This window comes from Pantherophis guttatus, chromosome 1 (assembly GCF_059756535.1).
Source record: "Pantherophis guttatus breed Tessera chromosome 1, ASM5975653v1, whole genome shotgun sequence".
Taxonomy (NCBI): Eukaryota; Metazoa; Chordata; class Lepidosauria; order Squamata; family Colubridae; genus Pantherophis; species Pantherophis guttatus.
The window spans coordinates 228403893-228429296 of NC_142063.1; the positions used below are offsets into that span (position 1 = coordinate 228403893).

General features: G+C 35.1%; 1 protein-coding gene across 4 annotated transcripts in view; it reads left to right on the forward strand.

The window, feature by feature from the left end:
- The window catches only part of ADGRB3 (adhesion G protein-coupled receptor B3), a 502073-nt gene that overhangs the window by 418602 nt on the left and 58067 nt on the right, over positions 1-25404 (forward strand). The gene's annotated exons all lie outside the window — the stretch shown is intronic.

Here is a 25404-nt window from a genome sequence, read left to right on the forward strand (position 1 = left end):
AAAAGTCATAAAATGGGGCAAACTCACTTAACAAATATTTCACTTAGCAAGATAAATTTCTCAATGTGGTGGTAACTCGAGGACTACCTGTATTTAGGTGAACACTGGCTTATCTGTTTAAGTTTCCAGAACTCTTGTTCCCATCCCAGAGTTATGCATCATCCAGTTAGGGTCAGATCCTGCAGTTTTATGGAAGCAGGGCTACAAAGTTTGATGCCAGCCTTAATGAAAAAACCTTAGTGCCCTTTGGTCTTTGAGATTCAGCACCGGCTTAAACTCTCAGTGCTGTGCAAAAAACAGCCAATGAGGGTCTCCCTCCTGTTTTATTGGGGTTCTCAACAGCTGAATGGAGAGCATCTTGCTTGATATATTATCCTTTTATGTTTCCACTTATATTTGCCTGCTAAACTTATTAATAAAGCTTAAAATCTTCTCACCTGGTGCTCCTCAAAAAACCAATTGTCTACCACCTGGCCACTGCCAGACACTTGGTCAAACACAAGAGTCCCCACATTTAGAGACATTGTTAAAGGCTTACTTAGGACCAAACTGATGAGGATGAAAGGGTTTAAGTAATTATGAATCTGAGTTCACAAAAATGAGCCTAGTGCAAAAAATTAAACCAGAAAGATAATTTACCCACTCCAACTGTGCTGGATTTTGTGAAAAAAAATAAAAGTTTGGGTTAGGTTGCTGTACGAACACCCCTCCAATTCTGGGAATAAAGATATAAGAGAATAAGCTCTAAATATATATATATAGTAGCAACTGCTATTAAAGGAAAAGAGGAAGGAGAATAAAAAAGGTAGTTATTATTCATCAGATAAGCACAGAACGTTTCAAATTCTATAGCAATAGGTAGGCTTTTGATTTCATCTCTGAGGGACAGGCAGAGGAACCCTGGATACAGGAAATATTATTTTATTTTCTTAAGTCTTGCCAGTGTATGTGCCAAATCAAAATATTTTCTTGTTAAGCACTTGTAAAGAAAGATGCCATGCTGGATTTCTAATTCATTTTTAACCAATCATAGATATGTAGAAACCATAGCTCCTACATATGCAGATGATAACCCAATAATTGTGAAATTAAAGAGAGGAACTCCGTTAGACCAGAGAAGTGGAAACTTAACAAAATTATAGTGTAACCAGTTGAAGTACCAATAGGAATTAAAGAGCTTTTTCCAAATCAAGTTATCAAATCCCATCAAGGTATGGGAGTCTAACAAAGCATTTCTAAAAGGATTGTAGTATCAAATAGAAAAAGAGCTATGCAAAAACAGTGGATGAACTGAAAGAATTAGAATTAAGAAACAAGCAAAACTTGGTTCTGGGCTTGGAACAAAGTTCAAAGATTTAAAAGAAGAAAATAAGACCTACAAGAATTTAAGTTTGGTCAGACAGAGATATCTTGAAAAAGGCAACATGTCAGACAAAACACTGTATTACCAACTGCAGAAGGAACAGGTCAAAAGAACGATTACTTAGGTTTGTACAGACATTGATCCAAATAAGATTGAAGAGTACCAGAATACAATACAATTTACAAAATTTATAGATCAACAAAAAGAAGTTCTCTTTTTTTGTTTTTACAAGTTTTATTGGTTTTCCCCCAATACACACCCACATATTTTTGAAACAGAGTATTGACCATATTATATCATATCATATATAATTCATCATATCCAAATATATTTTACTTAGTTACAGTTTCTGCCAAAGTGTTCTTTTTCCATATTTGTTAATCAAATCTTAATTTTTCTATTCTTATTTTTATAAACAGTATCTTCTTTCAGCCTCAAATTCTATTTTTTTTATTCTTAATCATATACATTCTCCTTAATTTTATTTTTTATTAATTCATTCTTTATCTTAATATATTTAAACGTGTTCGGGGATGCCTTTCTTCCATTTCATCTTTTTTGTTTTACAGCAATCTTTCTTCTCTTTCTCTTCTTCTCCCTACCTTCTTCTTCCCTCCTCTCCTATTCCTTCTCTACTTCCCCGTCCTTTCTCCCCCTCCTCCTTTCCTCCCTCTATCTAACCTTCCCTCCTACTCTTATTCCCCTTTCTTTTCTTCCTCTCCTCTTCCCTTTCTTCTGTTCCTCTCTCTCCTTCTCCCTTCCTTCAATCTCCCTACTCCTTCTTCTATCTCTCTCTATTATTGTATTCATTTTCAATTCAGTACTCTCCCTTTATTGCATATATTCCTCAAAATTCCCATCATATTTTAAAATTGTTAACATTATGTTTCAACTTGTTTCATTTCTACCTTAAAATCTTTCAATTTAATTAACTTTCCACCTCTTATTTCCATTTCAATATTTATTTTTCTCTTTTCCTAATATTTCAATTGCTTCCTGATATTTTTACATATAAACCATTTCTATATCTGCTGGTCTACTTACAACAATTTCTTACATCATTTAACATTTCAATTTCATTTCTTACTTCAATTTCCTTTGTTTTTTCAATTTTTAGCACAAAGGACACTTTAGCACTCATAAAATATGGTTCAGTGTCAGGATATCACATAGATAAGAATAAATTCAATTTTAATAGTAATATTGTTAAAGGTTATCATTGCAATCATACAAGTGCAAACAAAAAACTAAACTAAACTTTAAAAAAATAGGATAGAAAGAAAAAAGATACAAAAAGACGGAAAAAACAAAACAGGAAAAATAGAAATGAAATAAAAGCAAGAATATAATAAAGAGAAAAGAAATATATAAAGTGTATTCCCACCTTCATTACAACAAATTAAACAATTTTTGTAACTTATCATCTTCTCTTAAAATACAACAAATGATCTCTTATTACCATATCCCAGCTCTTATGAATAAATCAATCCATAAAACACCATTTCAATCCTGGGGTAAATAAAAGTCCATGAGCAGTTATCAACGTATCTATTTTAATCAAATAAAGCAGTTCTATTTACCTACCTTCTATTTCTAGCAATCTTATCTTTTAGTCCATTCAACTAATGTTGTAGAAATTGATTTTTTTTTTTTTTGCCTCTTCTCACAAGATCTTTCAAAACTTTAACAAGCCTCTTTTGTAAATCCAATATAGGAAAATTAGTAAATTACCCACATCGGTTTATCGTTTTATATCCTGTTTAATTATTAAGGTATCAACTAATTTCTTTTGTATGTCCAGTGTAACATTTTTCCATATTATTCTAGTAGCCTGTCATTTATAAGTACACTTTCAACTCAGTCTTGATCTTCTCTAGAAGAACTTGTTCTTCTTCCATAACATCTTTTAGACACAGTCTTTGACTTCTGAGTCTATTCCTTCAGTTTGTCCAACAGTAGAATATTTTGCTTCGTTCTGTATTTGTAATTTGAATTTATGTGTTCTTCTCCTTTAATTGTAATCTTTAATTTTTTCTAGGATTCTCTTGCCAATTTTTAAAATATTATTTTATTATGTTTTTTTAAATAAAAAATAAAAGCACTTTCCTCTGGGAAGAATTCTTTGTAATTGATTCCAAAAACTTATTTCAAATTTATCTGGACCATTTCTAACTTTCTAAAATCAGTTTTAATCAGCCTTTTGTTATTTATTCTCAAAAACTGTTTTTTAATTTCTTAAACTTTCACTTAATTTTTTTTAACCAAATATTGAAAAAAACTCACTCACAGCTGTCCAAGTTATTGATCCAGAGGTTTCTAATAGCTGAAATTCAGTTAACAAACAATTTACAAGTGATTAGAAAATGAAGTATAAAAATTTAGTGTCCTTTCAAAGGCACCAATAATGTTCACAGGAATTTCTCTAATGAAGAATAGTGATATCTGTACTAAATTACAGGGTTTAATACTACTACTGAAAATCAAGGAAATTTAATTGACAAAGACAGTAAAAATATATTTGTAAATCATTATTCACAGATTTGGAAAAAATGTAATGGCAGGGTATTTTTAAGATGGAGAAAGTAAAAACTGTCTTGCTTAGAACCTATTGCAGCCATTAAAATGAATTCTTAATCAAGAATCAACTTTCAATTACTCCAAGGAAAATTAAAATAAGATGTTGCCGAAGACAAATAATGAATTTTAGATGGTCTAATAAAAAGCCAAGGACTGCGTTTAGGATACTGTAGGATTGAAATAATGAGATAATCTGGTGATTCCAAACATAAACTGTATCTCGCTATTGTTTCAGTTGGATTATTGATTGGATTATATCAGCCTATAGTTGGTTATCTTCATTGAGAGAACAGAATGTCCAGATACATAGCTCAAATACCATATTACTGATATAAAGAGAAAATATCCTTAGAAGAGATCATATAATATTAATAATTGTGAAATAAAAATAGGAAAACAATCACACAAAACCTATTCACATTATTGAATATTTATTTTTATGAAGAGGAAAGCACAAAGAAATTCACTTAGTTGAAAGACAACAAAATATATAGACTCAAAAATTTGATTTATCAATAAGCAAAAGATAAACTGTTTGTGATTATTCTCTTCAGAATGGGCAGAACTACTATGTTTTTCAAATATGTTAGAAGAAATAGAAAAACAAGAGGGAACACTTAGAGAGTTGACTGAATTTGAAAACCTTCTAACATAAATTTGAAATTGGCTGGGCTTTATTTATAAATTGTTGATGAAATATGATTCAAAAATTTAATCAGCTAAAGAATTTACAATTAAGCAAATGCAGACAGAATTATATATAATAAATGGAATAGTTTAATTCCATTAAAATGGAAATTTTAATGAAAGAAAAATACTAAATTCATACCACATATTGTATCTAGAGAAAAGATGGTTTTTTAAAAGATATTTTACTGCTGATAGATCACTCTACTATTGATTGCTAAAAAGGACAATTTGTTCTCTGAAAATGATTAGAAATATACAGTAAATATCAAATTGGATAATTTCTTTTACGTTTGGCAGCAAAGTTGTAAAACTCAACAATCTTGGAAAATGATTGATAATAGAACAACATAAATTCAAAGGTCGCATTTCCTCAATAGTTATTTTTTTTAATAAAATATTAGTAAACCTTATGCTGCCACAAAGTATATTGAATTAGTTCTGTATGGCATAACTGCATCAAAGTAATTCTATATTTCCTCTTAGAAAGGATTTCTTCTGAAGAAGGATAGCTACTTAAGCTCTGGGACTATGCTTTAATGACCTTCGTATTTCAGAATTAAATCTGGCACAAAATTTAATTCAACATGAGAACCATTTTTTAAAGTATAATTGTTTATGTGGACTGATACTAATCCTTCTCTTAGTATAAAGTTTTTAATAGCTCAGTTGGACACTCCTCCAATTTTTAAACTCATTTTACAGCTTATACTATGGTGACTATTGCTATTGCTATTCATATATTGCTTTGATTCTTTATTTTGACAATTATTTGTAGTTTGTAAAACAATGAAATATAAAAATTGGTAACCTAATTAAATCCCCTAAGTACTTCATTTTTCTCATTTTTCCCCTTCTTTTCCCCTTTTTATTTCTCTCCTATTATATGAATTATGCATTCCTTTTCTTAAAATGCTTCATAAAATATAATTTCATAAATATATAAAGACTGTAGACAGCCACTGCTCCATGGATCTGGAGTATATGACTCTTAAATGTAGACTCATATATCTTCCACGGGAGTTCAACGTGGTTTTGATTACTGCAGTCTATATCCCACCTGATGCCAATATTACCATAGCTTTGGGATTCTTGTACAACATTGTTAGTAATCAGCAGAATAAGTATCCTGATGCTGTGTATATTATAGCGGGGGACTTTAATCAGGATGATTTAAAAGCAGTGCTCCCTAAATTCTATCAGCATGTTAAGTGTGCTACTAGAGGAGCAAACAGTATCCCTGGCCGAGTGCTTAGAGGCTGTGCTGATCAGTTGGCTGTAGTCTTTACCAGGATCTTCAATTAATCTTTAACCCAGTCCACTATTCCATCTTCTTTGAAGGCTTCCACCATTGTTCTGCTGCCAAAGAAGTTCCCTATCAATAACCTTAACAATTACAGACCAGTGGCACTCACTCCTATCATCATGAAGTGCTTTAAGAAATTGGTCTGCCAGCACATCATTTCTGATCTTCTGCAAACACCAGTTTTCATACAGAAGAAATAGATCTACAGAGGATGCTATAGCCATCACTCTTTTTTTTTTTTTTTTAAATTGATTTATATGCTGCCCTTCTCCGGAGACTCAGGGCGGCTTACAATGTGCTCAGCAATAGCCTTCATCCTTTTGTATATTTATACAAAGTCAGCTTATTGCCCCCACAACTGGGTCCTCAATTTACCTACCTTAGAAAGGATGGAAGGCTGAGTCAACCTTGAGCCTTGGCGAGATTTGAACCTGCAGTAATTGCAGGCAGCTGGTCTTAATAACCAGCTTAATAACAGGGTGCCTTAGACCACTGTACTACCAAGGCTCTCTGTACTACAGACTCTTCAGACTGTATTGACTCATTTGGAACAGCAGGGGGGGGGATATGTGAGGATGCCTTTTGTAGATTTTTAGCTTTGCATTTAACACAATACTTCCACATAGACTAGTGTCTAAATTTATGGATCTTGGCCTTTCTCATTCAATCTGCCTTTGGATTATGGATTTCATGTCTGGCCGATCTCAGAGGGTCAAATTAGGTAATCATCTTCAGCCCTTATTCTTAACACTGGTACACCACAGGGTTGTGTGTTGAGTCCCTTACTATATACTGTTTATGTGCATGACTGATCAAAAGGGCCCAGCAGAGATTATACTACCTGAGATTTCTTAGGAAACAGCAGCTGAATGAAAAACTGCTTGTGACCTACCACCACTGCATCATAGAGAGTATTTTAACTTACTGCACTTGTGTATGGTTTGCTAATTGCACAGTGGCAGATAGGACAGCACTCTAGATGGTTAACGTCATTGCCCAGAGGATTATTGGTTGCCCTCTCCCCTCTTTGGAAGAGCTTTATAGCTCCGGCTGCCTTAAGAAAGTTCCAAACATTCTTAAATATCCATCTGATCCTGGGCACCCTTTTTTTGAACTATTACCATCTGGCAGACAGTGCAGGATAATAAAAACAAGGACAAATAAGCTGAAAAACAGCTTCTATCCCAAGGCAGTAACTATATTGAATTCTACTGTATAGTGCAATATTAATGCAATATTGGTTTTCATTTCAATTGTATAGAATGTGAAGGATGTGTGTTTGTGTTTTATTTTTATAATCATAATGTACACTGAAGATGGCATTTAATTTTGTTGTACGAGGTGCAATGACAATAAAGTCAACTAAAGTAAACTAAACAAAATTAAACAAAAATAGTAAAAGATTTGGATAAATAATGATTTTACATCCACTATACTTCAGTTTTCTTGAAGGTGTAAAGGATAGACTTCAGAAATTAACAATTGTAAGAACAGATCTCTGTGACATTGTCTTTTGCTCTTAATCTGCAAGTGTCCATTATCTCACCTTTAAAATTAATTGACAGGGAGATGTTTTGCTGAATGCATTCTTTTGTTTATATTAAAAAGGTTCCTGCTACTCAGCATTTATTCAAAGCTAAACTAATTATTTTTAAATTATTACTAGTTTGTTCCTAGAATTAAGTAATTAAGTAATTAAGTTTGTAAATCCATAATGAATTTAGTCCTACATTGTTCCTTTTCTTCTAAGCTTATAATTTTGGTTTCACGAGAAATAGCAATAATTCTCTTCAATTCCTCCAAGAGGTTGTCATATTTGAGAGCTTGAATTTTAATGATTTTTAGGTCTCTTTGAACGTGTGAATTTTCTGGCCATCTGTTTAGAAATGATTGAAATTTCATCATTAATTGAAAACTGATTGTTCTTGTTGGGGTAGCAATCATTCTGTTTCCCTAGAATTAGGAGGAAATGTGTATAACTTTTCTTAGGTTCTGGATAATAATAATTTTGTTAGTTTTATTCTATCACAGTATTCTTCTTTATCAGCCGAGTCTGCAATTTGCGGTTTCTTTTTTCTTTTTTTTCTTTTTGTGTTTTCTGCCTGGAGGATCTTTCTCCAATCTGGTGCTTCTGGCTATACTAGAGTACAATTTTCAGAATTTCCAACTAGTATGATCAAATATTTTTGTAGGACATGAACTTTAGAATGTTGGTATAAAGTATATATACTAATCTCTTGTGTTTTTTAAATTTTAATGGTTTTCTTGCACTGTTCTTCCATTCTATAGCTATACACTGAACAAAATCTCCTATTTTTCAAAATGACCAGATCTTTTTTTCTTGGCTATCCCTTTCCTTAGCAAATCAGAAAACACATTTTGGGTTCAAAGTAGTAATTTGCCACTGCATGTAAATTGTACAAGAATAAATATTCACAAAAAGACTTCTGGTCTGTAATATTCAGAGTTAAAATAGACATAAGTGTCTATTTTACCTATGAAAATTGCAGCGCAGAAGGTTTTTGTTGTTATTGTTAAATTAATCAAACTAAATAGCACTGCATTTCCAATATGCTGTTGTCAGCCATCTGCAGCTCTAATATTTTATATTGAAGCTTACAAAAAAAAAAAACCCTTAATCTTGCTAAGAGCATTTTATTTAGAGTATTTTACCATTAAAGAAAAAAAAAGTATTGGCTGCTTCCAAAAGTTCCTGAAAATTAAATTGTAAAGGGAAAAGAGTTAACATGGCATCCTTTGAACAATGACTCATGCCTGAACCATTTCTAAGATATATGTAAGTGGGAGGAGGTTTCCACGTGCACATGCCTAGCTGGATAAAGAATTACATGTGCACAAAATGATTAAAAGTACATGTGATTCTTTAATCTAATTCAATGGGTGATAATTAATTCTAAAAGCCAGCATCCTACTGATCATCTGTTCATTAGTAAAAGCTGAAATTTGGATCTATCTTCTTATTAACCATTGTATGTCTTAACAAGATAATGCCTTTTCTTTTAAAAAAAGAAAAAGAAATAAGTTGGATCCAGAGTCGTCAAGAGCAGAATCTACAATCCTGATAGCTGGAAAGATGGAAGATTATTTTCACTGATGTACCTTCCCTAACACTGCCTACTATGCACCCAACTGAACAATTAGACCATTCTTCAGGATTTTGAGCTAGGCAGCACTGGGTGCTTTAGCATAGTATCAGTATAATCCACTCTCTTGATTTCTTCTACTAACAGAAGAAGCCTGTTCATGAAATATGTGAATGAAGACTCGGTCATCCAGGCCAAATATGTCTAAAGGTTCAGTTATGGCAACTGGACCAAACTTGATCCAAGATGTTTGGTTGCTCATCCAAGCAACTTCATCAGTCAGAGCAAAATTAGTTATGGAGAGACACAGGTAGTGATTGGAAGGTACCAAATCACCAACTTCAAGGGTTTCTCCCCAAAATTCATTGCAATATGTGAATAAAGACTCAATCATCCAGGCCAAAGTTGCCTAAAGGTTGAATGAAGTTGCTTGAATGAGCAATTGTTCATGAAAGGTCAGCGTAGAATCAAACCATGTCTACACGGACCATTATCATCGTTAAGCAAACGGTGTTGGAAAACATTTGTGTTTACAGGCTGATTTTGATTCATTATTTTTCACACTACTTTTAGCTCTCTTCTGCCTCAATCTGGTGATTATCAACTTTCTATTCCCAGTGGAAAATACTAATTGATGTTCTGTAGACTAATCAATTCAGTATTTATTATTCTCATTCCTATATAAAATGAGGAATACTTCTATTGTGATTTTCAAGAAAAGCTTTGGGCAAGCACACTTTTCTGTAATTCATTAAAGCGGTTCCCCCCCTGCCCCCCAGGCTTCTTTGTAAATTTAAAGAAAAAAAGTTGCAATGTAAAGAAAAGAAGTTCCTTTAAGAATCTTACTACTCTTAATGAGTTGCAAAGCTGCAGCATCTAAAGCAGACCTGGCCATTTTACAGCCTGTGGGCCACATTAGCCTTTTGACTGTCCCAGTCCAGACCGAGAGGGGGAGGAGTCGGGTGACAGTGAGAAGCAGTGAGGAGGAGGAATGGGGGCAGTGGCAGCAATAGCCCTTCACAACTGTTCCAGTTTCTCATGTGGCCTCTTGGGAAAATTAATTGCCTGCCACTGATCTAAAGAGAGGCTGTTTTAATGACAGCAACAAAGAGCCATGTGTGTGAAGAGCCCAAAGCCATAATTTCTTGTGCATTATATAGATTACAGATTAAGTCTGGCTTGATTTGATTTGAAGGCTGAGAACAGTGGTAAAAACTTGTTTGTTTACAGGAAAATTAATTTTGGAAGGAAAAAAATATTGTAAACTGTGTAATATAACGAGAAAACAAATGAGATGGGAGTATGATACAAAATGAGTGAATGGTAGGGATTTTCTTTTCTTTTTTTATGTTATTGATGGGAGAGAATTGAGGAAGTGTTTAAACAATACCATCAATTTTCTGCACTCAGGTTACAGAAATTCAAGATAAGAGTTCTGAAAATCACACTATTTCCCAATCACTGAAACCTATGGTTATGACCATTCTTTCAACAGTAGTTTCTAAATAAATTCTAAATTTACTGCTTCTAAACTGTCTAGTGGGGATCCTACCTTTGAGTATGTCTAATTGAATGGAATCAAATGCACTTTTTGTAGAGGATTCTATGGTGAACCCCATGTAGTCTTCTAACTGGAGAATAATACCTTCTTTGTTTGATGGCATTGGTCGTCTTCATTCTAAATGTAACATATAAGTACATTTGATTTTTATACAAATATGTATCCTAAAAATAGCGTATCAGTATATTTGACTGCAAGGACTGGGATATAGATTTCTAACAATTAAATTTTAAAAAGTATCCATTACACCTTTAGGACTTTAACACTTTTCCCAGAGTGGCTTACAATTGATATAAATATTACTATATAAAATGTAATATACTGTACCATATTTTACAGAGTATAAGACCCACCGGAGTATAAGACGCACCTTAGTTTTTGGGGAGGAAAATAAGAAAAAAGCTGATTGGCGGGTGGATCGGCCTCCCGGAATGCCCCCAATCAGCTGTTCTCAGAGGTGAATTTTAGCAACAGGTTCGTTGGTTGTGAGCTCTCTGCCTTGCTTTTTTTTCAGCCTCTGAAACTTCTGAAACTCTGTTTCAGAAAAAACTTTTTTCTGTCTCTGAAAGCCTCCGAAGCAGAGCTTCAGAAAAAAAGCCTCTGAGAGCCTTTTTTTTTCTGAAGCTCTGTTTGGAGACTTTTTTTCTGAAGCTTCATTTCTGAGGCTTTTTTCAGCCTCTGAAACCTCCATTTGAGAGGCTAGGCGGGGCTACATTCGGAGTATAAGATGCACCCAGATTTTCACCCTCTTTTTGGGGGGGAAAGGGTGTGTCTTCTACTCCGAAAAATACGGTATAATATGTAATTATATTCAGCTGAGGGAAGAGTCTGCAAGCAAGCTGAGGCAGGGGCATCTTACAGTCACATTTATCTATTTTATATTTTGAAAAGTTCTGCCAGCAACATGCATGCTTTTTCATCTGTGTTATCCTCTGTAGACATTCACTTCATATATAGATTTTGATTATTGAGTTAACTTAGTTCCCAAATGTGCTTATAAACGAATTGCAGTCATATTTTTCACTTAGGTTTATCTTGCCATTGACCTATACATTTTACAACACTGGTGCCAGGGAACAAGAAAGGAGTTCTTAAAAACTCCTTTTTTGCTAAGTATCTTAACTTAAGATACTTAAGTTCTTAAGGATCAGAAGTAATCTACAATTAAAACCTTCCCTCCTTTTCTCTTAGCTCTCTAGTATAGCATTAACAGCCAGGACTACTCTAACAATATGGGAATTTTAATTACTCCTCTAGATGATTAGATAGATAGATAGATAGATAGATAGATAGATAGATAGATAGATAGATAGATAGATAGATAGATAGATAGATAGATAGATAGATAGATAGATAGATAGATAGATACTGTAGATAAATATCCTGCTTTTAAAGTAATGCCTAACCTTCTAATTGTGATACCTTTTTATTTTAGATTCTCCCTATGAGCTAAGGAGTCATATCCTTATGTTAATCAGTATGTTAATGCAAGGAAATGCTGGAGCTATATTAGCTTTGTTTCCTTCCAAAGAAACACAAAAGAAAAAGTTAACCTGAAATCTGTCGTATCTGTTCCAAAGTGAAATTATTCACTGAGCAGAAGGAAGACTTCAATCCTGCTGAAAATGAACATATTTTAAATCTGTCAATACCTGGATAAGACACCACCTGTGAATTCTATTTATACACTGTGCTAAGTTCCAAAGAAGTTAGATATGTAAAATAAATGTAACAAGAATCAACCAATTATATCCAGCTATTTCAGAGATAATGGGAGCAAATATCGTGAGCTATCTTTAACTGGAATGCCAGCCTGCTCACAGCTAAACTCTCACAAGTAATTTTATGATACACCCAGAGATGTGGGCACTCAGAGGCAATGCTTATGTTTTAACCATCTGTTCTTGACCCTCCTACATATGTCCACTAAATTTAATATATATCCAATCTATGCCAAAGCTGTGCAGTGCTTGAAGCTGTGCAGAACCTCTCATTTCGGCAAACGTCTGTCTTAACACATCAGTAAGCACTACACTCTCATTTCTAGAAGCAAAGCACAGGACTATGAAATTTGGGGAAAGTGCAGAGAAGAGCAACTACAATAATTAATGGCCTGGAGACTAAAACATATAAAGAATAAAACATAAGATGGTTGCAGGAACTCGGTATGGCTAGGTGACATGACCTAGAAGGACTAGGTGACATGATAACAGTATGCCAGTATTTGAGGAACTGCCACAAAGAAGAGGGGGTCAACTTATTTTCCAAAGCACCAGAAGGCAAGAGAAGAAACAATGGATGGAAACAAATCAAGGAGAGAAGCAACCTGGAATCCTAACAGTGAGGATAATTAACCAGTGGAACAAGTTGCCTTCAGAAGTTGTGGAGATTTTTAAGAAAAGACTGGACAGCCACCTGTCTGAAATGGTATAGGGTCTTCTGCTTCAGCAGGGGATTGGACTAGAAGACCTCCAAAGTCCCTTCCAGCTCTATTCTGGTTGATTAGACATACATGATTTCATTTTAAGTCTTTGCCTGAAATTGTAAGGTAGAGCTTGAGGTGGACAAAGATGAACAGGCTTCAGAGTCACTGTATTCCACTGAATTCAAATGCAGCTGCCTTACAACCCTTCATTCTTTTTCTCTCATCTGTATACACCTCAGACTATCAGTAGAGGATTACATATTCTGCAATATTTGCTGCTCTCATGTCTGACAAGCAATTCAGTGACAATATTCTCCTGCCCTTGAACTATTACTTCCTCCAAATATTCCAGTCAAAATGTTATTTTTATTCTTTCCAATCCAACACATTTTGGAAAGAAATAGCATCAAGGGGATTGATATTCAGGGGGAGAGTTGTCAGGTTTAAATATGGGCTGGATCTGACCTGGGCTATGAGAAATGAATTAAAAAAATATTAAATTTTTCCACACTTTCTCCCTACAGCAGAGGCAATGGGCATTAGCTTAATATGCTGCCAATTGTTCCATTCTTAAGCTTCTCTCCCTTCCTTCTGACCAAGAGCACAGTCATTATTAAAAAGTGGAAAGAATCCAAATACCATGTTGTAGATGCTTTTAATACCTTGTTTCAAATCTATAATTTCCTAAACTACTTGAAAGAGATTGTGCAGGATTAAGATCCAAATGGAACAGGGATTTGCCTTCCCATAAATTCTAGAGCAGAATCAGCAAACATATTTCACAAATTGGAAACACTTGTGGCACTCCTCGGACCGCCATGTATTACAGAAATCAAATCACATTTAATTGATTAAACTTGCATAAATTTGTGTACATGAGCTCTTAGAGAATGCATTTTTGGGGTGAGATGTTCTTTTCCCTCTTAGAGAAAGCTGGCAAATCACATATTACCTTCTGTTTTTATATTAAAAAAAAATAACCAACTATATTTAAAAAGCATGTTGCCTGATGAATTGGAGGCACTTTTAAAAAATTAATTAAGAATATCTTAAGAGTTATTTGATTGAAGATTATAGGATTGCCCACAAATCTGTGCAGTTCCAAACTCAAGTCAAAAGTAAAAAAAAAAAAACCACCTTCTTCTCATGGTCCATAAGCATGTCATATCCAACTAATTTTATCTCCATCCATTCACCATTCCACTCTTTTTGACTCCAACTGTGTTAGGCTAAAAGGCAATGCTGGTCCAAAAATATTTAGTGAGTTTCAGAGCTGAGTAGGGACATGAACCCTCCCACATTTATCCTAAATTCTTACACCAGTGTTCTCTACTCTGGTTCTCAATATTATCAGTTGTGTTGAGTTGGAATCTATCTGGTAAGGTTAGCACACATTCTCAGAGGACCCACACAATCATGAAGCAGTACTATAACACTAAAAATTCAATCACAGTAATGCAAATGTAAGCAGAGATATCCTCATTGAGCAAGCCCTTTATCACAAAATAACTAGATTGGAGACAGTTTTTAAAAGAAACAAACATTCTTTATTATCAACTAAATGGTCCATATCAGAGTAATAATTAAGTAGGTATTTGAGGAATACATTTCCCTCCTATGCGTTCAATGGTCAACTACAGAGCTGTTCTGCAGGAATATGAGAAGCCATTCTTGTCACGGTAATTGAAAATTCAGCCCGAATCTTCATATCCCTACATGAAGCAGCATGATTAGGATCCAAGGAGCTTATGGAAAAGAAATGGAACAAAAGGACCAAAGGGAGTTTGCATGAGTTTCTTGAAAGCTAGATGGTAAATACTGCCTAATCGTCAGTGTAAAAGAGAATATTCAATGGCCACATTGAATCCCTCACCCTGTAAATGCTGTTTAAAACTCAGCAGTAAAAATTTGGAATTCTGTAGCCTAAATTCTAATAGGCTAAACCGGGGAAATGTGTTGGTACAAAAGAACGCTCTCTATTTCAAGAATGCAAGAATCGCTTGCAAAAAGAGCCCGTAACACTAGGCCCTTGTATACCAGCAAACGCTGCCTTCCTCAGCATGAGGAAATCAATTGTCTTTCTGTTTGAATTATATAAAGTGTTAGGGTAGGTGGTGGATTTGATCCCAAAAAGCTGTTTCAGAGCAAGCAAAGGGTGCGTGTGAGATTGTGACTCTAGTAGCTGCAACTGCTTAAATTAGCCACATGCAGCTGCTTTGAAGAATTGCAGATAGGTACCAGGTTCACATTCCTACCTGCTCCAAAGGATTCTTTTAAAATGAAATCTGAAGCATAGCACACACCATTTACAAAAATTCTAAATTTGTCTTTATAGTTATAGCTTATCTATACCACGTGTACCAATTTACCATTATGCAAATGTATATCTCTTAGACTCTTTTTTAATGATGATTCTTCTCTTTTCCATTGATGTGGTAGCCCAAAATTCCCCAACCTTTCTGGCTTTGCAGACCGGCGGGGGGGGGGGGGCAGTGGATTCCACATGAGTGGAAGGTACGCACGCATGCCACTTACACAAATGGAGTCTGTGCGCACATGCTCGCCCGCTGTTTGTGCAAATGGGGATGCGTGCATGAGCTAATACACCACTTCCACAGCCTGGTTCCAAACAGGCTCATGGCCCAGTAGTAGGCCACGGCTTGGGGGGTTGGGGATCCCTTTGTAGCTGACATCCAAGACTACAGTGCTATACCAGTTTAAACCATGCTATTTGCACTGAGTACTCATCTGACTATGACCTAAGGCTGTCCAGGATCTTGGGCAAAATTTTTCTCCCTATCCATCTAAGTAGAGATTCAATGTGGTCTCCAGCACATGCTAAATATGTTATAGTCTTGTATTCCCTTCTCTCTTTTGATCCATTCATTTAGATTGCCATACATTTTACTTAGGCATTTGCCTCAAAAAAATGGGCGTTTACACATTTGTGTGTGTCTACAAATGCATGAAAGAGAGAGGGGGGGGGATTAATAGAATAAGCCTCTTCAACTATGTACATGATCAACCAGATGCTCCCAACTATAAAATGAAGACAGAAGAGGTGACATCTGGAGTCCCGTAAAATTCTGGAAAGCCAATGTGGCTGCCAATCCTATTTCATTTTCGTTTAGTTTTATCTTAAAATCCCTTTGATCCAGCCACTCCCATGTTGTCATTCTAGGCCGCTTACAAACAAATGACACAAATTTACAGAAATGGCATAAAAACATCTATGCTTGCATACACAAATTACATACATGGATGCAAATGAAGTAAGTTATTCACATTGTCCAAACTGCTTTGGTAACAATGGAATATTGGAGGTAAAGTCTGGGATAAAATAATTTGTCTGTTGGAGCCACAGTCTACAGAATGAAGGCCTGGAAAATCGAGGGTTGTTTTTATACTGACAAATATTCAGAACCAGCATTTGCCCATATTCAGAGAAAAGCTTTGTTGAAATGTGGGTTTTACACTTTGGAAACATTTTTCTCCATTTATTTATCTAATATTTGTCAAATCTAAAGATTTGGTTTTGTCAGCAGGCCTGTGGACTTCAAATGGAGAGAGAATCGATCAAGTGGTTGGCTTGATTGTGTTGCTGCTGCCATGCGGGGGTGGGGGGGGAATATGATTTTTATATTGTGGAGTTTTAATGTTGTAAGCTGACTAGAGTCACCTGTGTGTGAGTTCAGCAGCCATATAGCTTTGTTTAATAAATACAAAAATAAATAGATGAGGGAGAAAATTGAGAAAAAATTCACCAGGGTTTTGGTTAGTTTGTTGGTTTGTGTGTTTGTTTTTTGCAATTGCTTAGCGCTTAGTGAAGAATCATAAGCAAAACAAGGAGAGATCAAATTAGAAGAAAGACCAAAAAACTGTAAGAAAGAAAACAAATCAAGTCCTTTAATCTTATTCTTTGTCTTCTTGAAATCTGAGATCACATTCCACGACATGCTGGGCTGTAAACTTTAGTTAGCAACCAGATATGGTGCACTATATATTCATGTTATTTATTATGTTTTTAATACTACCTTTATTACTTTGATAAGTAACGTGAGGCAGCAAATATACATAATCCTTAGCCTCCATCCCTGAATCAATCTGTAATTGTTTTGAACATACAGTGTCCTTTAAGCCTTACAGGGCTACAGTCTTGATCCTTCTAACCTGAACGCTATACGTTATGGTTCTTATAAATTAAATTTATCCAGATTAAAGGGATCAAAACAATTGTTTTGAAGGATCAAAGGAATCAACAAGACTGCTAATCAAAATCTTCAGTAAAAGAACAGTGCCTGGGTAGGACAACAATGCTGCTCTGCATGAACTCACCAACAAAAGAATTGTGCTCATTAGGAAAATGTTTATATATTATTGGAACTTTTTTAAAAAAATTAAAACTAATACAAACTAACATAAAGTAAGGAATTGAAGAAAAAAGCAAAGAGAAAAGAACTGAAGACAAATAGAAAAGAAAAAGAACATAACAAAGAAGTGGCTTCTGATATTCTTCCCAGCAGTTGGAAAGTGCAATTATATTTTAACCTCTCTCTCTAAAGTTACATCATAATACTTTTCTTTCTTTCTTTCTATCTAACCATCATAGCTATAAATCACAAGTTCATTTTAGCAGGACATCATCGAGTTAAAGAAATTCAGCCTGATTCTGATAACTTTCATGAGGATATTCATTCGTTTGGGATTTCCTTTAGATTCAATTCATGAAAATGTATGTTTTCATTTTAAGCACCTTTATGCATATCCTCCAGTGCATTTACTTCAAGATAGTAAATTACAGCAGGCTAATTTTGGAAGGAGGAGGAGGAGGGGGAGGAGGAGGAGGAGGAGGAGAAGTTTTATTTGAAGAAGCGTGAGATTTAGAAACTGATTTGACTCTCTCGCCCTCTATTCTTCTGTTTCTCACTCCCACATACACATTACTTTCACCAACACCAACATTTCAAACTTCTCTGAAGATAAGGCTACATATATTATTACAGCATGTGCATAGAATAACAATGCCGTACTTCAATTATGTTACAGAAAGCTGTAAGTCTCATGGCCAAACAATTGTCCCTTGAAGTGTAAAAATGTCTGAATCTGGACTCATCTGAACTCTCAGTAAAGCAAACCATTGTCGTTCCCTAACATTTCTCAATTCCAAAGAAAGCTACCTTCAGTCAGAAGAAAAAAAATGCTGCCATTAAATGAATCTACAATGTAATTAAAAATCACTCTTCCCTCTGGAGCTTCATATTTTTTGCATACTCTAATGGGTAGCTAGTATCTTCTGCTGCAAGGTTTGCCTTTTGACCCCACTGTCAATCCAGAACTTCTACTCTCCTGGGGATGCCAGTATCATAGTGTCCCACCGTAACATAAATTTAACTGGTCAGTTACTCGAGAAGATGTCTCAGTTGCAGCCCTTTTCCTTCTCTCATCTTTTTTCTGGGTTTGGAAAAAGCTTACAGTTAATCATCAAGCAGGGAAGAAAATTGTCTATGGCACTTGGATGTGCCAATGTCTAATAATGAATGCATTTCCCAAATCATCTTGAGGTTGAAAATCAAGATGATTAAAGCTATTCTGGCTTCTCTTTTATATGCCATGCATTTTTTAAAAAGCACGGTTGTTGCTAAAACACAATGCCCTTCTAGTTTTTGAAGGGGAAAAAAAATACATTTCGTGAAAAAAGATCTTGCAGTTCTTGCTATGAGAGTCTAACTGACAGAACAAGCTGCTGGAAACTTTTAAGCCTGAGAATCTGCGCCCCACTGAGACTCTTGCCTTTCATGGAGGACTCTGCCCTCCCCAAACAGAAATACAACCCACTTTAAATGCTACCCTTGCCTATGCTGCATGGCAGCCAAGGCCCCCTATTGATAGGAATAATTTTACTCTACTCTCATTGGGCACAGTATTTCTTCATTGCCTTCCTCCTAAGGACTACGCGAGGAAAAGCATTGTCTTCCATTGCTACAGAGTGCTGAGAAAACACTCACTGTGATTCTTTTACTCTGCAAACTGCAGCCCAGCCGCCTCACTCTTTAATGCAGACCAGCATAATGGAGCAATTCGCATTCTGTGCTCTGTTTATACAAAATATTGTAACTTAATAAACCAACATTTCTCTCTCCCTCTATGAGAATGTACATGTCTGAATAAAACTCAGTTCTATTTTAACAGTAGTGTAGTACATGCACAAATACTGTAGGTGATTAAATTACAAGCCAAAGCATGATCGGTACGCTTTCAATCATCCAAGCGATTGGATTGTTGATATTTCAGCAAGACACTTTGAGTTAGTTCTTTTTTAGTGTTTTAGTTCCTTTACCAGAAAACTCTTTTATGTTGAAAGAAAAAAAATAAATTGGACATAGTATATAAAATTAGGCCTGGCCTAATTTTCTCCCTCTTTTATAAAAGATTTTTAATTTTTTAATATCTTTTAGTATTTTATACTAAAGATAGTATAATAGTATTTTATACTAAAGATAGTATTCAAATTTTAAAATTGGTTTTAAATAGTTTGGGGTTTTAATTTGTCTGGGCCAAAACTATTTAATTTGATTTTAATTCTACTTTTAAATTTTGTATGTATGTGTTTTATTGTTTGGCTGTGCACCGCCCTGAGTCCTTTGGGAGTAGGGCGGTATAGAAATCAAATCAAATCAAATCAAATCAAATAAATAAATAAATAAATAAATAAATAAATAAATAAATAAATAATACAATTCTATCTGTGTAAATAAAATTAAACCCCACTAATTTTAATGGAACTTACTGCTAGATTTATGTGGAAAATTGCATCTATAGCCGTTATAAAATTGTAAAGGGAAATTCAAACAGCAACTTTATTGAACGAATTACAAATTGTAGATATTCATTCAGGTTATCTGTCCTGAGCTCATGTTTACAATTTGGGAACGGTGAGAGAGAGAGAGAGAGAGAGATGGAGATTTGTTGTGTTTGCTTATTTAATTCAATCTAGACAAGGAGTTATTTCTTTCCTTGGGAGAAAGTCCATATGGTTGACTAGGTCAACTCTCCATTGACTGATGAAAGAGAGAAAAGCTACCCCAAAAGGTTTTGGAAATTCCTTTGAGAAAAAACAGGATTGAGTTAGAAGCTTTTTTTTTCCCCCTGGCAAAGAGAAGAAGATCCAGATCCAAACCATGAGCCACAAAAAACTGTGATGACAGCAAGTACAATCATTGTTGTGACTACAGAAAAAAAGTTCTTTCTATGTGTGGTGAACAGGAAAAGTTCAAAGCTAACAGATGGCATTGTTTAGAATTCTAATGTTTTGGGAATATCTGTTTGAGGATAATATCAGTTTGCAGAACAAAAGAAACTTACTGAAAATAACTTTTAAAAGTTCAGTGTGTGCATATGTGTATTTGTGTGTAGAAAGAGAGGTTCTTATTAAATAAGCAACATTTAGAGTTTTTTTATTTATGAATCTTTCGTGCTTACTGAGTACTCATTAAGAAAAGCAATATTTCTTCTTTATTACTGATAACAAAACTGCACGTAGCAGTGTATTTCAAATATATTTACAAGAGATAAAATCAGAATGTGCACATTTAGTCCTTTTTTTAAGTCATCACCTTTATGCTTTCAGAAGTAGCTGCCTTCTGGGTTTGATCTGAATGGATCTTATTGGTTCACAGCTTTAATAACTGTAATAATTGAATGGATACTTTTGTTTGTTTCTTCTTCAAAGTCTCTTCTTTATGTGGGCAAATTTTTATATTGCACAGCACAAAAAAAAGCACAATATGCTATCATGAAAAAATAATTAAACTTGAAAATTAGCAACAGTAAAGGGAAATATAACTCCGTGGCCATTTCTGAAGATCAATGCAAATATAACTTCTCTATATTGGTTCTTTCATTATTCTTATTCTTGATTCTCCCTGTAAATGAAAATAATCCACTTAGAAAATTGAGGGCAACAGATCCTTTCCTCTGCCATTGAATCCCAGAATTTACAGAAAGAGGTTGGCCGTAAATCCTTAATTGTCAAACTCAGTAAGAATTCTGTCCCTAATTTCAGGGGGATTAAGATGCAGCTGTTGTATAAAGAATGACTATGCTAAAGATTAAGCAAAATCCTCAATCTGAATTCTCAAATTAGTCTGTCACTGTAATCATAGCTGGGCACAAAAGGCCTTTCAAAATTTTCTTCTATATTTGTGAGCAAGAAAACCTATATAAACAATTTCTTGAATTTGTGTGTGTGTGTGTGTCTTTCTGTCTGTGTTTGTGTGAGTGTGAATGAGTGTAGGGAGATATAATCTGATAATTTTTAAAGAGTAGGATGTTCTCCTGGCAGTGACTGATACATTGCTAATGAAAAGGTCCCCAGAGAGAATCTTTCGCTTGATATTAATGGAAGTGAGGCAATTGTAGAGGGATGATCAAATAATAAAAGCAGGAAACTCACACCCAGATTATTCGGTTGCCTTGTGACTCAATTAGTGTAAGACTTCCATGATATTTTGTCTGAAATACTTTATTTTCAGTGATTCACTAGGCCAGATTTTCTGTCATTTATCTAAATGAGACTGGTAGGGAAAAAAACATACTAGGATTTTTTTCTGCCTAGCATCAGTAATAAGTATGACTTCAGCAAAGTAGGTGTTTCTCTCAACTATAAAAGCAGTGGTTGGAGAAGTATGGGGGGGAGGATGACTTACGCTTACTCCAAAGCTTTTCTGGTTTTTTTACAGCAGTGCCTCTCAACCTTGGCAGCTTTGAGAGGGGTGGACTTCAACTCCCAGAATTCCCCGGTTAGCAATACTGGCTGAGGAATTCTGGGAGTTGAAATCCATCCCTCTTAGAGTCGCCAAGATTGAAAAGCATCTCTGATGCTCGTTCAATTGTGAAACACACAATTGAGAAAAAGCACCATGGGAAATTTCTGTAATAAGATACTGTACATAGTCAATAAGTCAGCTTTTGACTATGAGAGTGAGTGAGTTTGGCTTAGTGGTTAAGGTGCTGGCCTAAAAACCAGAAGATTGTGAGTTCTAGTGCATTGCAGAACAGAATTTTCAATGGACTTTTTTTTTCTTGCATCAGGTCATCTGGCCATTCAGAAGTTGTTGAATTACAACTTCCAGCAACCTCACTTGGGATCATGGATAGTGAAGGATTCTGAAAGTTGTGGTTCAGCAACATGAATCATAGTCCAGAAGTTGTGGGTGCTTCAACACTGGAGGTTTTTAAGAAGAGATTGGACAATCATTTGTCTGAAATGGTATAGGGTTTCCTGCTTGAGCAGGAGCTTCAAGATCCTTTCCATCCCTGTTATTCTGTTAACATCTTGGAGACGACACATCACACTCCAAACTACTTTGCTACTTCCTTATGATTTTCAGGATCATCACCATTATCCCATCAGAAAAACAATTTGTTTTCTTTTAAAGCTTAGTTCTTAAACAATTCTAAAATTGACTCCTTTTATGTATTGCCTTGCTGCAACCTTTCTTACATCATTTGAATAAATATGTGTGCCTGTGCCTGAATGTGTCTGTATGAATAATATTAAAATGCATTTGTAATTTTTATGAGTATTTTATATTTAATATGCATTGCTAGATTTTCTGGGTACATGGCGTGAAGGCATGGTCTTACACCTGTGCTGTTTGCAGATTCATCACTTTTTGCACTTGAGCTTAGGAAGTCAAGTAGCACTTCATGATATAATTAGATCTGAAGCTGATTTGGGACTGCGGAAAATGAAAGATTGGAGAAATGCTTGTCTTTTTTATTTAAAAAAATGAACAAATTGTCAAGAACTGTTTTGTCTCTGAATGCATAACAAACTCCTAGCACAATGCCAGGCTACAAGAGTATCTAAGTCACCCATACTATGGGTGCCCAATCTTGCATTGACATGTTCCCTTGACTTTTTCCTACTGAAGCCAGCAATTTGGAAATATTTTATTTTGATTTCAGTGACCCTTAAGTTAATATATTGTGCAAATTACAGTGTTGCTAATACTGGCAATAATTTGCTGGAATGATAAATAGTTCTATAATGCAAACCATAATAGTACACATAATTGGGGCACACAAAGGTGTTCATAACCATGGTCAAAAAACTGAAGATGGTGCTACATGCATAAGAAACAGGCCAAGCTTGGATCACTCCTTTGTGGACACCATCTTGAATTTTTTTGCAGATACCTCTATAAATATGGTTTGTTTTTACCAATTCAGCCACAGTTTTGTTTGATTCAGTTGGTGTCACTGACTGTAGTATTCTAAGCAGAAAGAGAATGTTTGCTGTGCCAGGAAATGCATGTTGATGCACAAGGCCTGGGCTTTTCAACATCCTATGCTAAATTGTGGCATTCAAACATCTCTCTCTCTCTTTGCATCCACGAAAAAAAAAATTGAATATCTTTACCATTTTAAGTGCATCCTCATATTGCAGGTAACTGATTTGCCTTGGAAGCAGTACATGAACAGATTCTACTAACAGATTCTGATTCTGATCAGCAGTGCATGATCAATTTCTAATAACAGATTTCTATGTTGTAACATAAAACAGACTTCCCATGCTATAACAGATTCTGCATAGGGATTCTGTACTGTGTGCTAAGTATGGAAATATATAAGCCGATTCACCCAACCTGCACATTTTTAACCAAAATACTATGAAAGATAAGACAATGTTTGAAATTTCCATATATTTTAATTTTCACAATTGACTTATTTGTGGGTAATCCATGGATTTTCCATTTTCATGGTATTTTGGTTAAACGTTGAGGCTTATCTGCAAATGGACTTATACATGAGTATATATGAGATATAAGGATACTTTTAAAAATATTACTGTACACACTCACAAATAAGCCCATCCATACATCAGACAAATAAAAAAAATTGGGAATGTATTTTGGCACTTAATATTCTTGGATTATTTCTGTGGAAAGATCCTTCTCACTTATGCAAACCGTAGTTTGATTAAGCCAAAATTATAGCTGAGAAAATCTTTTGTCTCTTGGTTGAAAGGCTGTCAAATGACAAGCACTTGACATGCATAGAGTCATTATTTCATAAATATTTCTTTTTGCATTGCTTAGACTAGATAGATAGACAGACAGACAATAGCTAAATACCAAAAAGATCTCTAGGCTTTGAGATTCTTTAAAATGTATATCAAAATCAATCTAAAGCAAGAAGGTTTATGTTTCCCCCAAAGTTTACACTTGAAATATATTGTCATAAAAAGAATTGTTAGCTGACATTCTGTTCTGTCGCATTACTTGCTGCATGACTTAATATTAGGCCAACTGAAGTCAAAAGAGGGAGTTTCAGCTCATACAAGGCCCACTCAAATCCTTGAATAGTTACAAGATGCAAAGCCAGGTGCTTATTCGTAAGGCAATCATGAACATACTTCTCTCAGATAAAAGTGGCAACGCAGTGTTCTTTCAAAGAGCAAAGGAAGAGAGACACAGCATCTGTTTTGGCTGCAATCTTGAAACAGGCAGAGCTGTTCCACACATTCTCTGGGCAATGGAAATAGATCAAAGGTGTCAAACTGGCGGTCTGCGGCCAGATGCGCCACGTGCAGGCCACACCTATCCCAGCTCCACAAAGGGGAAAAAGTTGTGAAACGTCATGTGACACTGCAAGTTTGTGCTCCAGATGGATGGTTGGCAATGTGCTCTCTTTCCCTGGGCCTGGATCTTGGAATTGGGGAGTTTCAATCTGAGATTGACTTCTTCCACATAGGGGGAAGACAGACAGACAGGCAGATAGTCTTGATGTTCCAGGGAATTCGGGGTTTGTTGAACCTGGAGTGCATTCCAATTAACGCAGAAGTCGCATGTGTCTTAATAGCTGCAGAAAAAAAGGGCACTTATGACTTTAATTTCACAGTGAGGGCAGGGATTTGTTCTAAGGCTATGAGTCTTAAAGGATTACAATCAGAAAATCATGTCAACACTAATAACTACAAGTTAATTGGCTAACACAGACCCCAAATGTGGATACTATTTGTCAAAAAGTGGGCACGAAAGGTGTGTGCTATTGTTCCCAGACAAACGTGAGCCAGTTGACAGGTGCCTTATCTATTCCACTGCTACCAGAACTAACTCGCACCTCATTCCATTTTGAGGGGAAATTTCTAAGGCCTTCCACCATCTAAACTCTCACTTGCTTGCAATTTTCACTTATTAAGACATGATGTTTCAGGGGGAAGGAATTTGGCAACTTATTATCCCATGAAATTCAATCTGGGACTATGCATAATATTCCATTTTTAAAGTTTTAGAGATCCTCTTCCCACTCCATCACTTTCTCCAAGTCCCCATTTGAAAAATATCAGAATTAAAAACATGTTAATTTTGTTCCTTC